The sequence below is a fragment of the Schistocerca serialis genome, chromosome 11 (genome assembly GCF_023864345.2).
Source record: "Schistocerca serialis cubense isolate TAMUIC-IGC-003099 chromosome 11, iqSchSeri2.2, whole genome shotgun sequence".
NCBI classification, from domain to species: domain Eukaryota; kingdom Metazoa; phylum Arthropoda; class Insecta; order Orthoptera; family Acrididae; genus Schistocerca; species Schistocerca serialis.
The window spans coordinates 157,164,284-157,185,666 of record NC_064648.1 but is presented as its reverse complement, the minus strand read 5'-3'; the positions used below and the strand labels follow the sequence as shown (position 1 = coordinate 157,185,666).

Here is a 21,383-nt window from a genome sequence, read left to right as displayed (position 1 = left end):
ACCAAATAATATTACAATTGATGAAATCCTACAAAGTCATATAACTCCTGTTTCAAAAGAGTAATAGATTTGTTATTACAGTATAATATTACAACTGACAAGGTCATACATATAATACAATATAATTCATGTTGCAAAAGAACAATAGGTTTGTTATGACAGTGTAATATTACGATTGGTGAAATCCTACAAAGCCATCCTTATATTACTGTATAATTTCTGTTGCAAATGAGTTATCGGTTTGTTATTACTGGATAATATTACAATTGATGAAATCCTTTACTTCGTAGAATGGGTGGGCAACTAACAAGTCATATAGTGCTTGTTTGAATGGTTGCTCTGGTAAATCTTGCGTACAGGGTAGCAAGGACAGACAGGAAGGATGGGGGGGATTCCTTGAGGTGGTGGTAGGTGACTCCATCATGACCAGGGGCGGTGTTGTGTTTGGAGCAGAGGATGAGTGTGATGTCTTGTGTGGTGGTGGTAGTGTTGATGTCTGAGGGGGGTAACCGATCCATGTACAGGAAGCTAGCAGCTAGTGGGGGACAGAGGTGTCAGTGCGGTCAAGGATGGTGGGGAAGAGGGAGTAATCAAAATGAGGATCGTCAGGAATGGAGAAGACATCTGATAGGTGTGAAGCAAAATAGTTAGCCTTACTGAGGTTATCAGGAAAGGGTCGATTGTCATGGAGGATGGGGTAATGAGGGGTGGGATGGCTACCAGTAAGGCAGTGGAAGGCTGACCAGTACCTGGAGGAGTTGACAGGGTGGGTGGAGTTGAGGCATGTGTATGTCTGGCGCCAGTTCCAGCGTTTCTTTGCTGTAAGGATGTTCCGGATGTGTCGCTGTTATTGCCAGTGGTGGGTGAGAGTATCCCGGGCATGAGTACGGAGGAAGGAGCGGTAGAGCCTGCGGGATTCACGCAGAAGAAGGAAGGCCTGTGGAGGAAGCGTAGGGCGGTGAGGGTGGATGAGTTTGGTAGGCATATGAGCCTCCACAGCGTCAGTGATGGTCTTCTGAAGGAAGGAAGAGATATGGGTATTGTCAGCAGGGTGGTGAAATGTGAGGGGGTGGCTTTCGACCTGTAAGGCAATGGATTCCCTGTAGGCATCCCAGTAGGCACAGTGGTAGTCATGGACAGACTTAGGAGGGGCAGCTGGGTGGGTGGCTGCAGCAGTGGTACAGGTAGAGGAGAAGGTGAGAAGTTCAGCGAGATGGTCACTCCCAACGGGATCGAGGACGTCAATGGCGATGCGACCATGGAGGTTGGGGGAAGTGAGGATAACATCGGGGGTGGCGTTATTTTCAGGATGGGTGTGCTGTGGGAGAGGAACAAGGTCACCATGGATGGTGGGAAGGAACTGATGCCACCACCGAAGGGTGGCAGCGTCACAGCTGTGGATGTGGAGGTCAGTGGCGATCACATAGGTGGAGAAGGTATGGTCAACTTGGGAAATGAAATCGAAGGGGAGAGGAGCTGCAGGGCGGATATAGATAGTGGCACAGGTGATGGTGAGGGAGGGAAAAAATAGGCTGAGGAGAGGGTGTTCGGTCGGGTCATTGAGGAGGGGTTGTGGCCAGACAGGGAGATGCTGGAGGTGGCCTATAGCAACCCCACCTCGGGCTAGGTGAAGGGGATGGTCAGTGCAGTGAAGGAGATAGGGAGAGGTGCGGACAACATGGTGGCGTTGAGGGAAGGTTTCATTAAGAATGAGGAGTCAACCTGGTGCTCGGAGAGGATACGCATGAAGAGGTATTTGTTTGCAAGGAGGGAACGAATATTGAGGTAGAGGAGACGATCCTGTTGACGTGCCAGGAGGTTGGAGGGGGAAGGATGCGGGAAGGAGAGAGAGGGGCTTAAATGAGGGTGTCAAGGTGGTCGAAGGTAAAGTGGGCCTGGTTGTGGGAGTAGGTGCTGTGGTGCGGCTGGTTGAAATTTAATTGTTAATTATATTTAGAATGTTATGTAGAAAAGATGCATTTCCCTGCCGTCTAAGCATATGTGGGGCGGCTGGTAGAATTATTGTTATTTAAATGTTCCTATTATTTATGCTGTTGTTTTGCCGTTCTCAACACTGGCTCTCTAACTACAATTTTGGCAACCAGAAAGTGATTAGCAAAACGTGAAGCCGGTAATTAGAATTCCTAGCGCCCACTTCATCTGAGAAATATACTTATAGCTACAGCTTATAGCTCTGAGGAATTAGGAGATTGTCTGGGATTCATAATCAAAAACAGTCGTGAAAAAAAGAACTTCGTTATATTCTGAAAGTCACAGATGAAAAAAAAAGGATCCACACAACCTGACTAACAGAGCAGTTCAGAGTCTAATGCGCTGATGTAACTATAACTGTCCAAATTAAATGTTTAAATGAATGCTCGCAATAATTTGATGATAATGTTCATCAAACGCCATGCTAAATAATGGTAGAATGTCTGTCCCGCGACGGCACGTAAAAATACAACATACGCAAACTGAAGATACATCATTAAAGTCATCCCAGAATTTACACTTCACTCGAAAACGATTTCATGGTTACGCGTATCCCGAGTAACTTAATACGGCATCCGAGGCTGTTTATAGCAATGATACCGATGCGACGCGACTCCCGACACGGATGGCGTGCTATTCAGCGTCTGGAGAGAACTGGGGCCTTTCTTCCTCGCGCAGCGTTCTTATACAGTATATAAAGGCGCGGTGCGGATGGCTAAGGGAACGCCTGATCAAATTGCCTCTCCCAACTAACCGCTGGGCTAGTAATGCAGCACCACTTTAAGTCATTGAATAAATCATTGCTTCCTTTGCTGATGGCCGATGAAGCTCTCAATTTAAATGTGCATTCAGCACACAGGTAAGTAATCATAATAAAAGTCTGACGTGGCTAAGTAAAATATTTTGGGCGAGAGAATTAATTTAATTACACTACACGCAGTAGACGAGCTCTGAACTTGCCCTTTGGAGATACGCTATCGCTATAGTTTTATAGTTATTCAATTGAAACTTCTCACATCTTTATGATTATAGCGGATCTCCATTCTACTTAAATATAAACATCCTAGCCTTATTTATTACCCTACTTAATTTATCTTGCTTCCTTAATTTTTAATACAAAAACCAGAAAATTATGAATTCCAACTAAAATCTTAATTTGTGAGATCCAGAAGACTGTTTCTATTAACTTATTATGAAAAAGGAATCTAAATATAAATTTTTCAGTCTCTAGCTCTTTTCTGTTGGGCCAATGGTTTTTACAGAAAAACATCCAAATTTTGAAAATGGTTAAAGTTATCGAACTGATATTCAACACATATTGATTTAGTATTACTCCTGAGGTGGTAGAACTGTTTCAGGTTATTTACTTGATTTTTAAAGTATTGCGCAACATTTATGACGTCAGAGCTAGTTACAGCGGACTAGGCTGGCACACAATGGAACGACTGATGAGAATTTTATAAGGTGTGAGTAGGCTGCTTCCCTACATCACCCTCTACTTAAATTTTTTTTTTAATGTTAATAAACGAAAAAAAAATTAATTACAAAAAGGGAAGCAAGAGTACAGCTTAACTCCGTATGAAAATTTAAAATTTGAAATGTAAACATATAGAAATATTAAAAGAAAACTGATTACCTACTTTAATTTTTTAAATTACTAGCATGTTCACTGCCTCTTAAGCAATATTATCTCTCAAAATTTAATCAAAATCAATGGAACACTTTGGCATACATATTGCCATAGACAAACGAACACATAAAAATATGTAAAATTATGAAAATCTTAAATCCATTAAATACATTTTTACATACACAAATTCAAAGAAAATAACACAGTTATTCAAGATACATAAACAGATGATTATATCTTAGCAGTCCTTTCTAAACCTGAAAGAAAATTTCACAAATCATTTTTACACACGTGGTTGTAGCCGCTTTGGCTGGCATTATACACTTCCGTTTACAAGGGTAGAGGAGGGGAAGTTGCTATGGTGTGCGTCCTTCACGTTCACTCTAAATTACATGGGGAAGGGGAGGAGTCACTGTGAGTTGTGTCCAAGTCACTCCACGCTTTCATGCAGCTACCAGGCTGCCATTATCTGATTTGTCCTGTAGAACAAACAAAAAGAGTGCCTCAGACTGTGTTCACTTAATATCTAAGGGTGGGTCACAATGAAATGGGGATATATACATTTTATCTTCCAATATGTTACTGGAACAAAGTTAACAGAATTTTATTCAATTTTACTCTCGCGGTTCCTTAACTGTCATAAAATCGGTAAACAAATGGCTCAAAACGCCGTTAGTCACGTACCAAAAAAATTTATGCTCAAGGCATACAATCAAAAATTCTATTTAATTTCAATTTATTATTTCTGGGCAGGAACACTGAACCAATGCTCGGTACATTCCTTACACATCTGTATTTTATTTACTTAACTGACTCATCTTTGATTACCTTATTCTTAGAGATAGTATGAGTATATTTGATTAGTAATTGTCTTCTCAGCTTCTTTGTACATGTGAGTAACTTGTGGTAATAGTACAGTTCTGAGTGTTCAAAACACACTACGTTTAGTTGACTACTAAATCCACTTATTGGTCCTCTGCTGCTGCGTCAGTTCCACATCTGCAATTATGTACTTACTTCATCGAAGTGTACTTATGCTGAGCTATAAATAATGTTTCACGTCTGCCATTATGTACTTACTTACTTTGCTAGTGTATGAACTTAAGTAATACTCACTCCATTAAAATTTAAAGCACAGGATAGCACATTTATTTCATATCTATAGTGTATTGCAGCTGATCAGTTTGCCCACGTGGCAATCCATTTCCACTCGATCGGATGCTGAAACCACAGGTAGTCTCTCTCGACCTACCACTAAAGTGCATTAATTAATTATGGACGAGCGTAATGATAAATTCCTTAAACCTATAGGACACCATTAGCTGCTCTGTCTCATCTAACATAAGGGTACCTATGGTCGCATTCATGCCTCCAACTCATAACCTCAATCCATGTAGGTGTGTCCTGTCACACAGTACACCAAATAACGGCCAGCTCCATCCTTATAAATATTTCAGGGACGTGTCCTTCACGTCTCAGCCACAAACACTGTTCAATTCTATTACACTGCCATTCCTTGCCACACAAGGTGAGTTCATTTTTATAACTTATCTGCATATTTTTCATAACACTAAGCACTCTCTTTTACTATTAATTAGTTAGCTCTACAGCATACAACAGGTTTCATTGCCACTTCAGATCCTGCTTGAACACGAATTTGTACATATTTTTTAAAATATTATTGTGGGACCATTTCCAATAAAACAACACTCTGTACTTACAATATTACGAGGGTTCTATACATACTTGTTACTCAAATACATTTGTATCTTAATTACGTCATACTTCTCTATTGTTTATGTCACAGTTAGGTATTTTCTTCACTAATCGGTGGATAGAATGGTTACAGAACTCATGGCTTGATAGCCATGACGGATAATTTTTGTATTGGAAAGAAGGAGTCGAAACTTTGGTGGATAGGAAAGATGAATAATGAGTGAGATCTGAAATGGAAAACAAGATCTCACACAGCTGGGACTGCACAGCTGCCACACTGTGTAGAGGTTACAGAACAACCTCCTCCCTTCAGCATTCATTAGTTTATTATTGGTTTGATAACCATAACGGAAAATTTTAGTATTTGAGAGGAAGAGCCGAAATTTTGGTGGATAGGAAAGATGAAGAATGAGTGAGACCTGAAAAGGAAAGAAGATCTCACACAGCTGGGACCGCACAGCTGACACACTGTGTAGAGGTTACAGAACAACCTCCTCCCTACAGCAATCATTAGTAACCCTTGACCACGCCAGGTCGATTTGAAAATACCTTATGATGCCTTTTTAAAACCTGTCTTAGTTCTTCCTTCTGATTAGCTGAAATTTTATCGATTTCCTGAAATTTAGCTTCTATTTTGTCCAAAATAATTGCTTCTTCTTCTTCTGTGTTTAGCTTTCTTTTACTAAGGTTAACACCCAATAGCTCCTATTTTTGAGAACTCGTATAGGCAGCTCCCAAGTTCCATCATTAGTTACTACATGTTTATCACTAAAAGGTACTGTAATTACTCTGGTTACTGGCAAGACCATTTTTAACTGGCTTCTTTCAAAGTCAACAACACACTGATATTTTGACAAGAAATCTATGCCAATTAAAACCTCAATACTGAGATTATTTACAATTAAGCATGGATGATCAATTAAATTACCATTAATGTCAAAGGGTAGCAAAGCTTCTTGTTTTACCGTTTTTGACACCTTGCCAGTAGCACCAATTATTCTTAGTCCTGATACCCTCATTACTGTAAGCTTGTCTTTACCAGGTAATGCATCAAAGGACTGAGATATCGCACTCACCTCACTTCCACTGTCTAAGAGACAACGTACATTGATAACCAACATATTCACTATTATTATAGGGTGGCTTATTCTAGGTTGTACAGGTGGTTCCTCAAACTCATCCAATAGTTCCTTTTGTATATGTCTCCAACTAAAGTGATCGACATCTGTCTTCATTACATTTAGGTCAAAGTGTGTAGGGGTTTCCTGAATTACATTTTCAGCCGCCTTTTCCAGTCGGTCTATTAATTTCAAATCGAAACACTGCATGACTTCATTACATTTAGTTTGCTGAACATGACCCAAATTTCTGTAGTCTGAGCGATTCTGCGCCTCCAGACCGGGCATAACACTAGTTACAGCTAAACCACTTTCATTAATATCGTCAGGTTCCTTCTCCAGTGACAACTGGTCACAGCTACTGCATTCATCGACCCCCAACAGACTACCCTCTACATTCTCACTTACCTCCTGTCCTAAATCTATTAGTACAGTATCAACATCCTGCACAGGCACTTTAGATAAGAGCACATCATCCTCATCGTAAATACAAGCATGAATTTCTTCTGCTTCTTCACTGACAATTCAGTATTTTGTAGCTCTTCCCTACCATTACACTGCTGCACCTTCTCTTTTTCTTCCCACTTAGAAAGCGTCTCTAACACGGTATCTATCAAATACTGTGAGTTATCTAATATTTCTGCTGTATCCTTAGATGCTACCGATCCTTCATCCACATGTTCAGTCTGAGTATTCTGATCTGTCTTACCAATTACCGTAACTACTGGCATAGGAAAAGTAACCGCCTGGTGAACGCCAGTGCCCTCATAGACGGGAACTTGTTTTCCTGCCTCGGCCTACTACTGTTTCCTTTATTTACATTATAGTTAATTGGCACAGCATTACTTTCCACACTGTTGTTTACCTGCATAATTTTGTTCGGAACAAAATTATTATCGTTTGGATGCCATTGTTGGTTCTGATAATTATTTCTCCAATTCCTACCTCTCTTAGAATGGCGAACACCTACTGTTCTGATGTTTACATTGCCATTCTGCTCGTTCTTAAAATTACTACTAGTGTTATTAGCATTTCTGTTGTTACGTGCTTGCTCCTCATTGGCAGCAACACGCTCTACACGTTCCAAATATTCAATGAAGCGATCCAGATTGTCTCTAGGGGCAGATATAATTCTAGTTTGCCAATACCATGGCAGTTTGGCTTCAAGACCTAGTATTACCATTTCAGATTTTAGCTTTACGTCCAAATGTGACAAACGTGAGATCCATGACCTGGAAAACTCTTTAATAGATTCCTTGCCTGCATTGAAGCGTTTTCCACTCCAAAACTCTCTCAACACTTCATTTTGATTATTACTAGACCAATACTCATTAATGAAAGCTGTTTTAAATTCCGCTAATGTTTTACACTTCAACATAACATCAGCTGACCAACGCATGGCGTCACCTGCTAAATGGCTTCTAATAAATGAGATTTTCTCTCGTTCAGACCAAGTTGATGGAATCACATCTTCAAAATCGTTCCAGAAATCTAGCGGGTGGATGTTTTTATCTCGATCGAACCTCAAGAACTGCCGACATCCGATAAAAGCGGCGTTTGCAGCAACAATTTGTTGCATACTACCATTACCAGAAGTTACTGAAGCTACTTTACTCTCAATGTTAGCAATGTTAGTACTAATATTTTCTACTTTCATTTCAACATTATCTATTCTTTGCACAATATGAGTAGTATCAGTTTTGATTGCATCTACTACTGCTTGACATATTTTTACTTTTATATTAACATCTTTAAACCTATCTGAGCACAGTTCAGATTCTGCCTCGATCTTTTCTGTTAACTTGTGCTCCAGCTTTGCATCTTCCATTTGGAAGTCTTTGCGAACCTCAGCAACTTCAGATTTTACTGTTTTATACATTTCAGAAAATTGTTGAGCAACCTTTTTCTTAATATCCTCATGGTTGTAATCAATTTTATAATTTAAACTGTCCAGATCCTCTTTCAACTTATTGCAACCAGCCTTGAAGGTATTGTCCATTTCCTCCAATCGTTTATTAAAATTAGTTTGGCTGGCCACAATTCTGTTATTTACCTCAATTATATCAGATTTTAACTCAGCTGTCATTGTAGCCTTACTGGCTGACATTTTTGCATTACTGCTTTTGACCTCAGTTATTTCAGACTTTAATTCAGCATTGCTGGTAGCTATTGCTTGTGATATAACATTTAAATCAATAGCCCCAGTATCTTTGGGTTGCTCACTAGCTGGTTTCTTTTCACACTCAGGTGACGAAAAACTAGCTCCAACACCAGAATCATCAAAACTAAATGAAACTTCTGATTGATAAGTCATATCTAACTTCTCCTGTTTAAACTCTACCACCTCTGATGGCTGTTTCGTTTTTAATTCATCAGAAACTATCATCCAATAAATTAACAATTTCTGCTTTCTGCTTTACTACAGGGGTCTCTATTATTGAATCATCGCTCCTTTTTACACTACTGCCAGGAGACAATACTTCATATTTCACTTTAACATTACTACTTTCATGCATATTTACATTTGAACCGTTGTGTGGATTTACAGTTCCCTCAACAGACATAGGTTCTGATTTAAGTTTAACCTCAGTTTCTTTTGGCGGTTCCATCGCCGACAGTCTTTTAGTGCAGGTTAGTAAAAATTTTAACAGCTTTTCACTTAACTTAGTTCCTTCTGCTCGACGTATGGCGTTGCCGGCGTGGCGTACCAGGATTACCGATGCGATGCGGCGTGTTGAACGGCAGACAGCACTTCGACGGCTGCTGTGTGGCCTGCAACGGCAGGCGCGACTCCGGTTGCTCCGGCGGATGACTGCGGTGAGGCGAAACTGGCTTCTCGCGATGCCGGCAGCGTAGCTAGATTCAGTGCCAGCTCCGTCAATCCAGATGCGTTGTTAATCCAATTACGTCGTCCACATGCATATGTAACACTATCACTGTTCTATTACTCAGTTGTGTGTCACATTTCACTCGCAAATCTGAATATTTAAAAATCACTTTCACTTTTACTCAGTTTTTTCCCGGCCGATGCACCAATTGTGGGGCGGCTGGTTGAAATTTAATTGTTAATTATATTTAGAATGTTATGTAGAAAAGATGCATTTCCCTGCCGTCTAACCATATGTGGGGCGGCTGGTAGAATTATTGTTATTTAAATGTTCCTATTATTTATGCTGTTGTTTTGCTGTTTTCAACACTGGCTCTCTAACTACAATTTTGGCAACCAGAAAGTGATTAGCAAAACGTGAAGCTTGTAATTAGAATTCCTAGTGCCCACTTCATCTGAGAAATATACTTATAGCTACAGCTTATAGCTCTGAGGAATTAGGAGATTGTCTGGGATTCATAATCAAAACGATCCTGTAAAAACGTTGGTTATATTCTGAAAGCCACAGATAAAAATAAAAATCCACACAATCTGACTAAGAGAGCAGTTCAGAGTCTAATGCGCTGATGCAACTATAACTGTCCAAATTAAATGTTTAAATGAATGCTCGCAATAATTTGATGATAATGTTCATCAAACGCCACGCTAAATAATGGTAGAATGTCTGTCCCGCGACGGCACATGAAAATACGACATACGCAAACTGAAGATATATCATTAAAGTCATCCCAGAATTTACACTTCACTCGAAAACGATTTCATGGTTACGCGTATCCCGAGTAACTTAATACGGCATCCGAGGCTGTTTATAGCAATGATACCGACGCGACGTGACTCCCAACACAGATGGTGTGCTATTCAGCGTCTGGAGAGAACTGGGGCCTTTCTTCCCTTTTTTTTATTTTTTATTTTTATTTATTTATTTATTTTTTTTTTTTTTTTTTGCACTTTTCATTCCCTCCTCTGATGGAGGAGGGCGGGCTGTTTGAGGGCATGCTGGCGTCCCTTTTCAGCCGTTGGTTTTTACATGGTTATTTTTATTTGGTACAATTTATTTTTCCTGCAAGTGCATTTTTATAATTTGTTGACAATTTTGTTACTGCAGGTTTTTAGCAGAATGAAGACATTATAAACAAGTATATTAACATAATAAAATTTAAATTTACAGTAAAAGAAAAGATAATGAAAGCAACATAAACAATTTTGTTAACATGATACAATTTAAGTTTATGAGAAATGAAGATAAGTGAAGATGAATGAGGATAAAATAACCAGGTATATTAGCAATGTCAGTACGGTCAAGGACGGTGGGGAAGAGGGATTAATCAAAATGGAGATCATCAGGAATGAGAAGACCTCGGATAGGTGGGAAGCAAAATGGTTAGCCTTACTGCGGTTGTCAGGAAAGGGTCGATCGTCATGGAGGATGGGGTAATGCGGGGTGGGATGGCTACCAGTAAGGCGGTGGAAGGCTGACCAGTACTTGGAGGAGTTAACAGGGAGGGTGGAGTTGAGGAGTGTGCATGTCTGACGCCAATCCCGGCGTTTCTTTGCTGTAAGGAGGTTCCGGATATGTCGCTGTAATTGCCGGTGGCGGGTGAGAGTATCCCAGGCACGAGTGTAGAGGAAGGAGCGGTAGAGCCTGCGGGATTCACGCAGAAGAAGGACAGCCTGTGGAGGAAGCGTAGGGCGATGAGGGTGGATGAGTTTGGTAGGGACGTGAGCCTCCACAGTGTCAGTGATGGTCTTCTGAAGGAAGGAAGAGGCATGGGTGATGTCATCAGGGTGGTGGAAAGTGAAGGGGTGGCTTTCGACCCGTAAGGCAATGGATTCGCGGTAGGCATCCCAATTGGCACGGTGGTAGTCATGGACAGACTTTGGAGGGGCAGCTGGGTGGGTGGCTGCAGCAGTGGTACGGGTAGAGGAGAAGGTGAGAATTTCAGCGAGATGGTCACTCCCAACAGGATCGAGGACGTCAATGGCGATACGACCAAGGAGGTTGGGGGAAGTGAGGATAACATCGGGGGTGGAGTTACTTTCAGGACGGGTGTGCTGTGGGAGAGGAGCAAGTTCACCATGGAGGGTGGCATGGCACTGATGCCACCACCGAAGAGTGGCAGCGTCACGGCTGTGGATGTGGAGGTCAGCGGCGATCACATAGGTGGAGAAGGTACGGTCAACATGGGAAATGAAGTCAAAGGGGAGAGGAGCTGCGGGGCGGATCGCCTTTCTTCCTCGCGCAGCGTTCTTATATATAAAGCCATGGTGCGGACGGCTAAGGGAACGCCTGATCAAATCGGCTCTCCCACCTAGCCACTGGGCTAGTAATGCACCACTTTAAGTAATTGATTAAATCATCGCTTCCTTTGCTGATGGCCGATAATGCTCTCAATTTAAATGTGCATTCAGCACACAGGTAAGTAATCATAATAAAAGTCTGACGTGGCTAAATAAAATATTTTGGGCGAGAGAATTAATTTAATTACACTACACGCAGTAGACGAGCTCTGAACTTGCCCTTTGGAGATACGCTATCGCTATAGTTTTATAGTTATTCAATTGAAACTTCTCACATCTTTATGATTATAGCGGATCTCCATTCTAGTTAAATATAAACATCCTAGCCTTATTTATTACCCTACTTAATCTATCTTGCTTTCTTAATTTTTAATACAAAAACCAGAAAATTATGAATTCCAACTAAAATCTTAATTTGTGAGATCCAGAAGACTGTTTCTATTAAATTATTATGAAAAAGGAATCTAAATATAAATTTTTCAGTCTATAGCTCTTTTCTGTTGGGCCAATGGTATTTACAGAAAAACGTCCAAATTTTGAAAATGGTTAAAGTTATCGAACTGATATTCAACACATATTGATTTAGTATTACTCCTGAGGTGGTAGAACTGTTTCAGGTTATTTACTTGATTTTTAAAGTATTGCGCAACATTTATGAAGTCAGAGCTAGTTACAGCGTACTAGGCTGGCTCACAATGGAACGACTGATGAGAATTTTATAAGGCGTGAGTAGGCTGCTTCCCTACAGTGCCGTAGGTGTTTAAGTGGAAAATAGAGCGGGTGGTAAGGGAAATCTGCTGGAGTGTATCTTGCGTAGCTAGTGGTAGTTATTAAATAATTTGTGCCCCATTAGTTCATAACTGTTCAGTGATTTTGAGAGTCAATGAAATGGAGTATAAATACATCTATTCATCCTAGTGTTGTAGCAATTTATATTTTCTCTGCATTTAGCTTCAGGTAGCTTCCTTTTCGTATAGATTAAGACATAGTATATAGGATGCTCCATTGATCGTGACCAGGCCAAATATCTCACGAAATAATTGTCAAACGAAAACACTGCTCAGAACTAAACTTGTCTAGCTTGAAGGACGAAACCAGGTGGCGCTATGGTTGGCACACTAGATGGCGATGCCATAGGTGAAACGGATATCAACTGCGTTTTTTCTTTTCTTTAATAGGAACCCCCACTTTTTTACATATTCGTGTAGTAGGTAAAGAAATATGAATGTTTTAGTTGGACCACTTTTTTCACTTTGTGATATATGGCGTTGTAATAGTCACAAACATATGGCTCATAATTTTAGACGAATGGTTGGTAACAGGTAGGTTTTTTTTAAATTAAAATACAGAATGTAGGTACGTTTGAACATCTCCTGCGGTACCTTGAAAGAGTACCGTCCTTCTATGAGTGCATAGGCATTTATGGAAGTTTTAAGTGTTCCAGGACTGGCCAGCCAGCCACCCAGCCAGCCAGCCGGCCAGCCAGCCTGCCAGACAGCACGAGCAGTAGCAGCTGTCCCTGGGCAGCAGCAGCTGCAGCCCAGCTGTCCCTACAGCCCAGCTGTCCCTGCTGCAACCCAGCCGCCCGGCAGTCCTCATGGTCACCCTCCCGCCAGCGACAATGGAGTGGGGCTCTGCCCCCAGTCAGCGTCTTCGTCCATCTGTCCTCATCTGTCCATCTTCGTCCGTCTGTCTTCGTCTGTCTGTCTACATTGGTCCGTCCGTCTATGTGTCCCTTTTCTTCTTTCGTTTTGTCCAGTCCTGTCCTTTTCTTATTCCCTTCAAATCATGACTATGCCCACCACCACTGCCACCACCACTGCTATCATCTTTACTTCGCCGTCCACCACTGCCACAACTATTACGTGGTGTGTCCAGTTGGGGTCCCCACCCCCGTTGCATCACCCCACTTATAACCCTCCCCTCTCCTGCACTCTTTGTCACCCTGTCCCCGGCTCCTTCTCCCCTTGCCTCCTCCTCTGATCCCTTCCCTCCCCTCCCTCACACTGTTGCCACCAGTCCTGTGACCCCAGCCAGGGTGGTGTCCCGCAGGGCCACGGCCCACGCATAACTGTCGCCGTCACCATCACCATCACCATCACCATCACCATTGCCTTCTTGGACATTGTCATCCACACCAGCTCCGGCTCCCACACTGGGACCTGCCACCTCCTGCCATCTTCCGGTTGCTCCTGTCCCCCACACACATTCTCACCATTCCATCATGGTTAAGTGTCCCAGCAGCACCCCCGCCTCCCCTGCTCCCAAAAAATCCCAGCTTCTTCCTCCTCCCAACCACCGTGATCACTCAGCTTAGTCCGAAGATCACTGAGGAGGAGGTGTTGGTGGAGCTTAAGGCGCACCTGTACTAAGAAATACATGCGGTAAGCCGGATTTTTCATCCCAGCCAGTGCCACCCGACTTATGCGGGTCTTCTCTCAACACACCCCTTCCATAAACCATCTGCTGAAGGTGGGTGCCCTCCTATACTCCCAGAAGTGCAATGCCCAACCCCCCCCCTCGCCCCCCCCCACCGCTCCAGAACTCACCATCCCCGTTCGCCCTCATCCCTCCTGGCAATTCCCTTCGTCCCCCCCCCTCCCCCCTCTGCTGAGGAAATCATCAGGTTCATTACCATTGTCCTCTATAACGTCCACCCGTTCCAGCGCCCCAACACCCTCCAGCAGATATCCCTAATCACCCGATCCATCTTCCACCTTAACACTTATGCCACCTATTCACATAATCAAGCCCTGTTCATCTTCTTCCGTCTTGACACCCTTGTCTAAACCCCTGTCATGGTGCTACAGCACTGTATCTTGTACAATAACATCCTTTCCCTTCCCTCCAATTAGAACCTCCTCCTGCACACCCTCAGAACCCACCGTGTGGATGCCTTCCACCTCAATGAAACCTTTTTTCAGCCCCAACATACCATACACACGTGGCCCTACCTCCTCCACCACTCCGATAACCCCTCCCGATAGTGCGAGGTAAGGTAACCATCGGCCACCACCACCAGATCCCTGTTCTGCTCCAACCCCTCCTTCCCGACCCCACAGAACACCTGATCCTTAGTCTCTTCCCCAGCCTTACCATTACCTGTGCCACCATCTATGTCTGCCCTAATGACCCTATTCCTTTTGACTTCCTTTCCCTCATTGGCCATACCTTCTCCTCCTACGTGATCGCCACCAACCTGAATATTCATAGTTGTTCCGCTGCCCGGTTACGGTGGTGGCATAAGTTCCTCTGTTATCACCTGGCTTAGTCCGAGAATCACAGGAGGAGGTGTTGGTGGAGTTTAAGATGCAGCCGTACTTAGAAATAAGGGCAGTACCCAGGATTTTTCAATCCAGTCGGCCCCCCCAGCATCACCCGCCTTATGCAGGTCTTCTCCAAACACGCCGCTTCCATCGACCTTCTCCTGAAGGAGGGTGCCCCCCTATTCCATCGACAGTGCAAAGTAGACTCCTCCTGTTTGCCTCCTCAATCCCTCCACTGCCAGAGTTGCCTGCGTTATAACTCACACCCTACATCTGATTGCCACGAGGCACCTGTCTGCCTGCACTGTAAACAGGCGCACTTCCTCTGGCAGTGTCCCAACCTCTAGTCCACTCCTTCCTGCAACACCTGCAACCTCCCACACCCTGCTTACTCCCAGAAGTGCAAGGCCCAACTTCCCACACCACTCCTGATCTCACCATCCCCTACTGCCCTCTGGATGCCCCCACCCCTCCTGGCAATTCCCTCAACCCTCCCCCCCCTCCCCCCACCCCACTGCCGAGGTTATCATCACGTTCGTCACCATTGTCCCCCAGAACGTCCACCCATACCAGCACCCCCACACCCTCCAGCAGATATCCCTCACCACCCGATCTGTCTTCCACCTTAAAAATTATACCACCTATTCCCTTAACCAAGCCCACTTCACCTTCTCCCATCTCGACATCCTTGTCTAAATCCCTGACATAGCGCGACAGCACCGTATCTTGTTCAGTAATATCCATTCCCTTCCCACCAATAAGAACCTCTTGCTGCATACCCTCACAACCCACCGCGTGGATGCGTTCCTCCTCAATGAAACCTTTCTTCAGCCCACACCCTCCAAGGCAGCCTCATTCCCATTCTCCAGTACACCTGCCCTGAATCCAATACCACTCCAGATGACATCCTCTCCTCCTCTAACACCGAGCGAGGTGGCGCAGTGGTTAGACACTGGACTCGCTTTCGGGAGGACGACGGTTCAATCCCACGTCCCAAAGAGTTTGTCTTTAAATATGTCTGCTTGTGTCTGCATATGTGTGGATGGATATGTGTGTGTGTGCGCGAGTGTATACCTGTCCTTTTTTCCCCCTAAGGTAAGTCTTTCCGCTCCCGGGATTGGAATGACTTCTTACCCTCTCCCTTAAAACCCACATCCTTTCGTCTTTCCCTCTCCTTCCCTCTTTCCTGATGAGGCAACAGTTTGTTGCGAAAGCTTGAATTTTGTGTGTATGTTTGTGTTTGTTTGTGTGTCTGTCGACCTGCCAGCACTTTCATTTGGTAAGTCACCTCATCTTTGATTTTATATATAATTTTTCCCACGTGGAATGTTTCCCTCTATTATATATATATATATATTTGTTTGTGTCCATTGACCTGCCAGCACTTTCGTTTGGTAAGTCACATCATCTTTGTTTTTAGATATATTTTCGCAGGTGGAATGTTTCACTCTAATATATATATAAAAAATAGAGGGAAACATTCCACATGGGAAAAATATATCTAAAAACAAGGATTATGTAACTTACCAAACGAATGCATTGGCATGTTGATAGATACACAAACAAACACAAACACACACAAAATTCAAGCTTACATCACCTTCATATATCACACACAACTAGCAATTAAAATTGCTACACCAAGAAGAAATGCAGATGATAAACGGATATTCATTGGACAAATATATTATACTAGAACTGACATGCGATTACATTTTACACAATTTGGGTGCATAGATCCTGAGAAATCAGTACCCATAACAACCACCTCTGGCCATAATAATGGCCTTGATACGCCTGGGCATTGAGTCAAACAGAGCCTGGATGGTGTGTACAGGTACAGCTGCCCATGTAGCTTCAACACGGAACCACAGTTCATCAAGATTAGTGCCTGGGGTATTTTGATGAGCCAGTTGCTTGGCCTCCATTGACCAGACGCTTTCAATTGGTGAGAGATCTGGAGAACATGCTCCCAGGGCAGCAGTTGAACATTTTCTGTATCCAGAAAGGCCTGTTCAGGACCTGCAACATGCGGTCGTGCATTATCCTGCTGAAATGTAGGGTTTCGCAGGGATCGAATGAAGGGTAGAGCAACGGGTCATAACTCATCTGAAATGTAATGTCCACCGTTCAATGTGGCGTCAATGCAAACAAGAGGTGACCGAGACGTGTAACCGATGGCACCCCATACTATCACGCCGGGTGATACGCCAGTATGGCGATGACAAATGCACGCTTCCAATTTGTGTTCACCATGATGTCACCAAACATGAATACGAGCATCATGATGCTGTAAACAGAACTTGGATTTATCCGAAAAGATGACATTTTGCCATTCGTGCACCCAGGTTCGTCGTTGAGTACACCATCGCAGGCGCTCCTGTGTGCGATGCAGCATCAATGGTAACCGCAGCCAAGGTCTCCGACCTGATAGTCCATGCTGTAGCAAACTTCATTGAACTGTTCATGCAGGTGGTTGTTGTATTGCAGACGTACCCATCTGTTGACTCAGCAATCCAGACATGGCTGCACGATACGTTACAACCATGCAGATAAGTTGACTGTCATCTGATCTGTCTTGTTGGGATCTAGCACGGCATTCCATATTACGCTCCTGAACCCACCAATTCCTTATTCTGCTAACAGTCACCGTATCCCAACCAATGCGAACAGCAATGTCTCGATATGATAAACCGCAATCGCAATAGGCTACAATCTCACCTTTATGAAAGTCAGAAATGTGAAGGTACACATTTCCCCTCCTTACGCGAGGCATCACAGCAACATTCTACCAAGCAACACCAGTCAACTGCTGTTTGTGTATGAGAAATGGGTTGGAAACTTTCCTCATGTCAGTACGTTGTAGGTGTTGCCACTGGTGCCAACGTTGTGTGAATGCTCTGAAAATCTAGTCATTTGCATATCACAGAATCTTCTTCCTGTCAGTTAAATTTTGCGTCTGTAGCATGTCATCTTCTTGGTGTAGCAATTTTAATATATATATATATATATATATATATATATATATATATATATATATATATATATATATATATATATATACATACATATATATATATACAGGGTTATCACAAATGATTGAAGCGATTTCACAGCTCTACAATAACTTTATTATTTGAGATATTTTCACAATGCTTTGCACACATATACAAAAACTCAAAAAGTTTTTTTGGCATTCACAAATGTTGGATATATGCCCCTTTAGTGATTCGGCAGACATCAAGCCGATAATAAAGTTCCTCCCACACTCGGCGCAGCATGTCCCCATCAATGAGTTCGAAAGCATCGTTGATGCGAGCTCGCAGTTCTGGCACATTTCTTGGTAGAGGAGGTTTAAACACTGAATCTTTCACATAACCCCACAGAAAGAAATCACATGGGGTTAAGTCGGGAGAGCGTGGAGGCCATGACATGAATTGCTGATCATGATCTCCACCACGACCGATCCATCGGTTTTCCAATCTCCTGTTTAAGAAATGCCGAACATCATGATGGAAGTGTGCGGTGGAGCACCATCCTGTTGAAAGATGAAGTCGGCGCTGTCAGTCTCCAGTTGTGGCATGAGGCAATTTTCCAGCATGTCCAGATACATGTGTCCTGTAACGTTTTTTTCGCAGAAGAAAAAGGGGCCGTAAACTTTAAACCGTGAGATTGCACAAAACATGTTAACTTTTGGTGAATTGCGAATTTGCTGCACAAATGCGTGAGGATTCTCTACCGCCCAGATTCGCACATTGTGTCTGTTCACTTCATCATTCAGAAAAAATGTTGCTTCATCACTGAAAACAAGTTTCGCACTGAACGCATCCTCTTCCATGAGCTGTTGCAACCGCGCTGAAAATTCAAAGCTTTTGACTTTGTATCGGGTGTCAGGGCTTGTAGCAATTGTAAACAGTAAGGCTTCTGCTTTAGCCTTTTCCGTAAGATTTTCCAAACCGTCGGCTGTGGTACGTTTAGCTCCCTGCTTGCTTTATTCGTCGACTTCCGCGGGCTACGCGTGAAACTTGCCCGCACGCGTTCAACCGTTTCTTCGCTCACTGCAGGCCGACCCATTGATTTCCCCTTACAGAGGCATCCAGAAGCTTTAAACCGCGCATACCATCGCTGAATGGAGTTAGCAGTTGGTGGATCTTTGTTGAACTTCATCCTGAAGTGTCGTTGCACTGTTATGATTGACTGATGTGAGTGCATTTCAAGCACGACATACGCTTTCTCGGCTCCTGTCGCCATTTTGTCTCACTGCGCTCTCGAGCACTCTGGCAGCAGAAACCTGAAGTGCAGCTTCAACTGAACAAAACTTTATGAGTTTCTCTACGTATCTGTAGTGTGTCGTGACCATATGTCAATGAATGGAGCTACAGTGAATTTATGAAATCGCTTCAATTATTTGTAATAGACCTGTATATATGTAGGACAGTCAAAAGAACTGTGTCTGTGACACAGTATACATAGTTTGAAACTTCCGGGCTGAGAGGCCTTGGTCAATGTATAAAGTTTCCACCTGACATTTTGTCTCCATCTGCGGGAGACCTCTTCTGAGGTCTTCCGGCTACTGCCCCTGGGGCTCCAGGTACTCTCACATTTATAGCGCATATGGAGGCCACGACCATTCGTCACATGATGCCGACGGTAAGCCTATCTTTGGAAGGTGTCATCATTCTTGATTAAGAGTAATTGATTGTCATACTGCTGGCACAACGTCGACATCCATAATTTGTCCAACTTTAAAACTTCCTCTTTTCTATTAAAATTGTTATGGTGTTTGTGAATTTCTATTGTTTCTCTATACATGCGTGCATGATAATGGGAATTTCGTGCTAGAGCACTTGTCTCATTAAATTTAATTTCATGATTCCCATCTTGCAAAAACGTGCTCAGCTACGGCAGATTTTTTGATGTGTCCTAAGCGACAGTTTCTTTTATGTTCGGCTAATGGGGAAATTTACACTTCTTTTCATTGTTCCAATGTATATTTGTCCACAACTGCATGGAATTTTGTATACCCCAGGTGTTGCTAGAGGATGTTTGGCGTCTTTTGCAGTTCTTAAATATTCCTTAATCTTCCTGGTGGGTCTGAAGATTGTTTCGATCCCGTACTTGGCCAGCACTTTCCTGATATGGTCCGTGACCTTATTAATGAACGGTAGAAAAACTTTTCCAGTAGGTGACCGTTGTTGTTCTGGTCTTCTGGCTTCTTTTCTTCTTTGATGGAGGGCCTGATCAATTTCCTTGCTGGTATATCCGTTTTTCATGAATGATGACCGTAGGTGATTCAGTTCATCTTGTAAGTAAGCCGGCTTGCAAATTTTGTTGGCTCTGTCCACCAACGTTTTCATGACACCTCTTTTTGCCTAGGATGATGGTTAGATTCCTTGTGGAGGTATCAATCTGTGTGAGTGTTCTTCCTATATACCTTGTGGCCCAGCGTCACATCCTTCCGTTTAATTACCGACATATCCAGGAAATTGAGTCGACCGTTGCTCACATTCTCCATCGTAAACTGTATTTTCGGGTTAATGCCATTCAGGTGCACCAAGAAGACATCCAACTCTTCTTCACCATGAGTCCACACTACAAATGTGTCATCATCCAACTCTTCTTCACCATGAGTCCACACTACAAATGTGTCATCAACATAGCAGTACCACTTAGCAGGCTTTTTACTGGCAGTCTGCAGCGCTCGCTGTTCAAAGACCTCCATAAATAAATTGGCAACAGCTGGGCTGAGAGGGCTCCCCATCGCCACCCCATCGATCTGTTCATAAAACTCGTTGTTATACTGGAAATAAGTTGTCGTCAGACAGTGTTTAAATAAAGCCACTATGTCAGTCTTCAAAATATCTGCTATATATGAAATAGCTTCGTTTACAGGCACCATGGTAAACAATGATACCACATCAAAGCTCACAAGAATATCACATGGGCTGACGTTAATCTCCCTCAGTTTTTCAATATAATGCACCTACAGAATGTGTAACAATACTGTAATTTATTATATTATGTGTAATACCACCTATATGGAATTTTATTAGAAATACACTACTATTCACTTTCCGAGTCATATGACAAACAATCATTACATAACACACTTATCCTGGCATGTTTTTTACAGACAAACTTGTGACATCCATCACATTGTTGATTCACTTTCTTGTCCTTTGACCTTTTCAGATCTGGATCATCATCCATGAAGCCTGAAGATATTACTGCTGAACGAATGAGTTGTTTTCTGCACAGGAGCGACAGGATTTGTCGTTCAATGTGAGGTATGACTACTTCATTTCCTAGTTCTGAGAGGAATTCTTTCCTTGCATTTTTACTTCTCATATCATGTAATAATTTGGAATACAGAACGTAAGCATTGAGACAAGCTAAATCTAATATACAAAAAAAAAAAAAAAAAATACAGTTAGTGGTTACCTTCTTGTTGCACGATTCACTGAATAATGTCAAGT

The 21,383-nt window shown here is 42.8% G+C and overlaps 2 protein-coding genes and 1 long non-coding RNA gene across 3 annotated transcripts in view; 1 reads left to right on the top strand and 2 right to left on the bottom strand.

Moving 5' to 3' along the window:
- The window catches only part of LOC126426830 (F-box/LRR-repeat protein 14-like), a 624,998-nt gene that overhangs the window by 291,859 nt on the left and 311,756 nt on the right, over positions 1-21,383 (top strand). The window lies entirely within an intron of this gene.
- The window catches only part of LOC126426833 (uncharacterized), a 158,127-nt gene that overhangs the window by 28,636 nt on the left and 108,108 nt on the right, over positions 1-21,383 (bottom strand). The gene's annotated exons all lie outside the window — the stretch shown is intronic.
- Positions 1-21,383, bottom strand: part of LOC126426836 (uncharacterized) — a 409,903-nt gene that overhangs the window by 328,624 nt on the left and 59,896 nt on the right. The window lies entirely within an intron of this gene.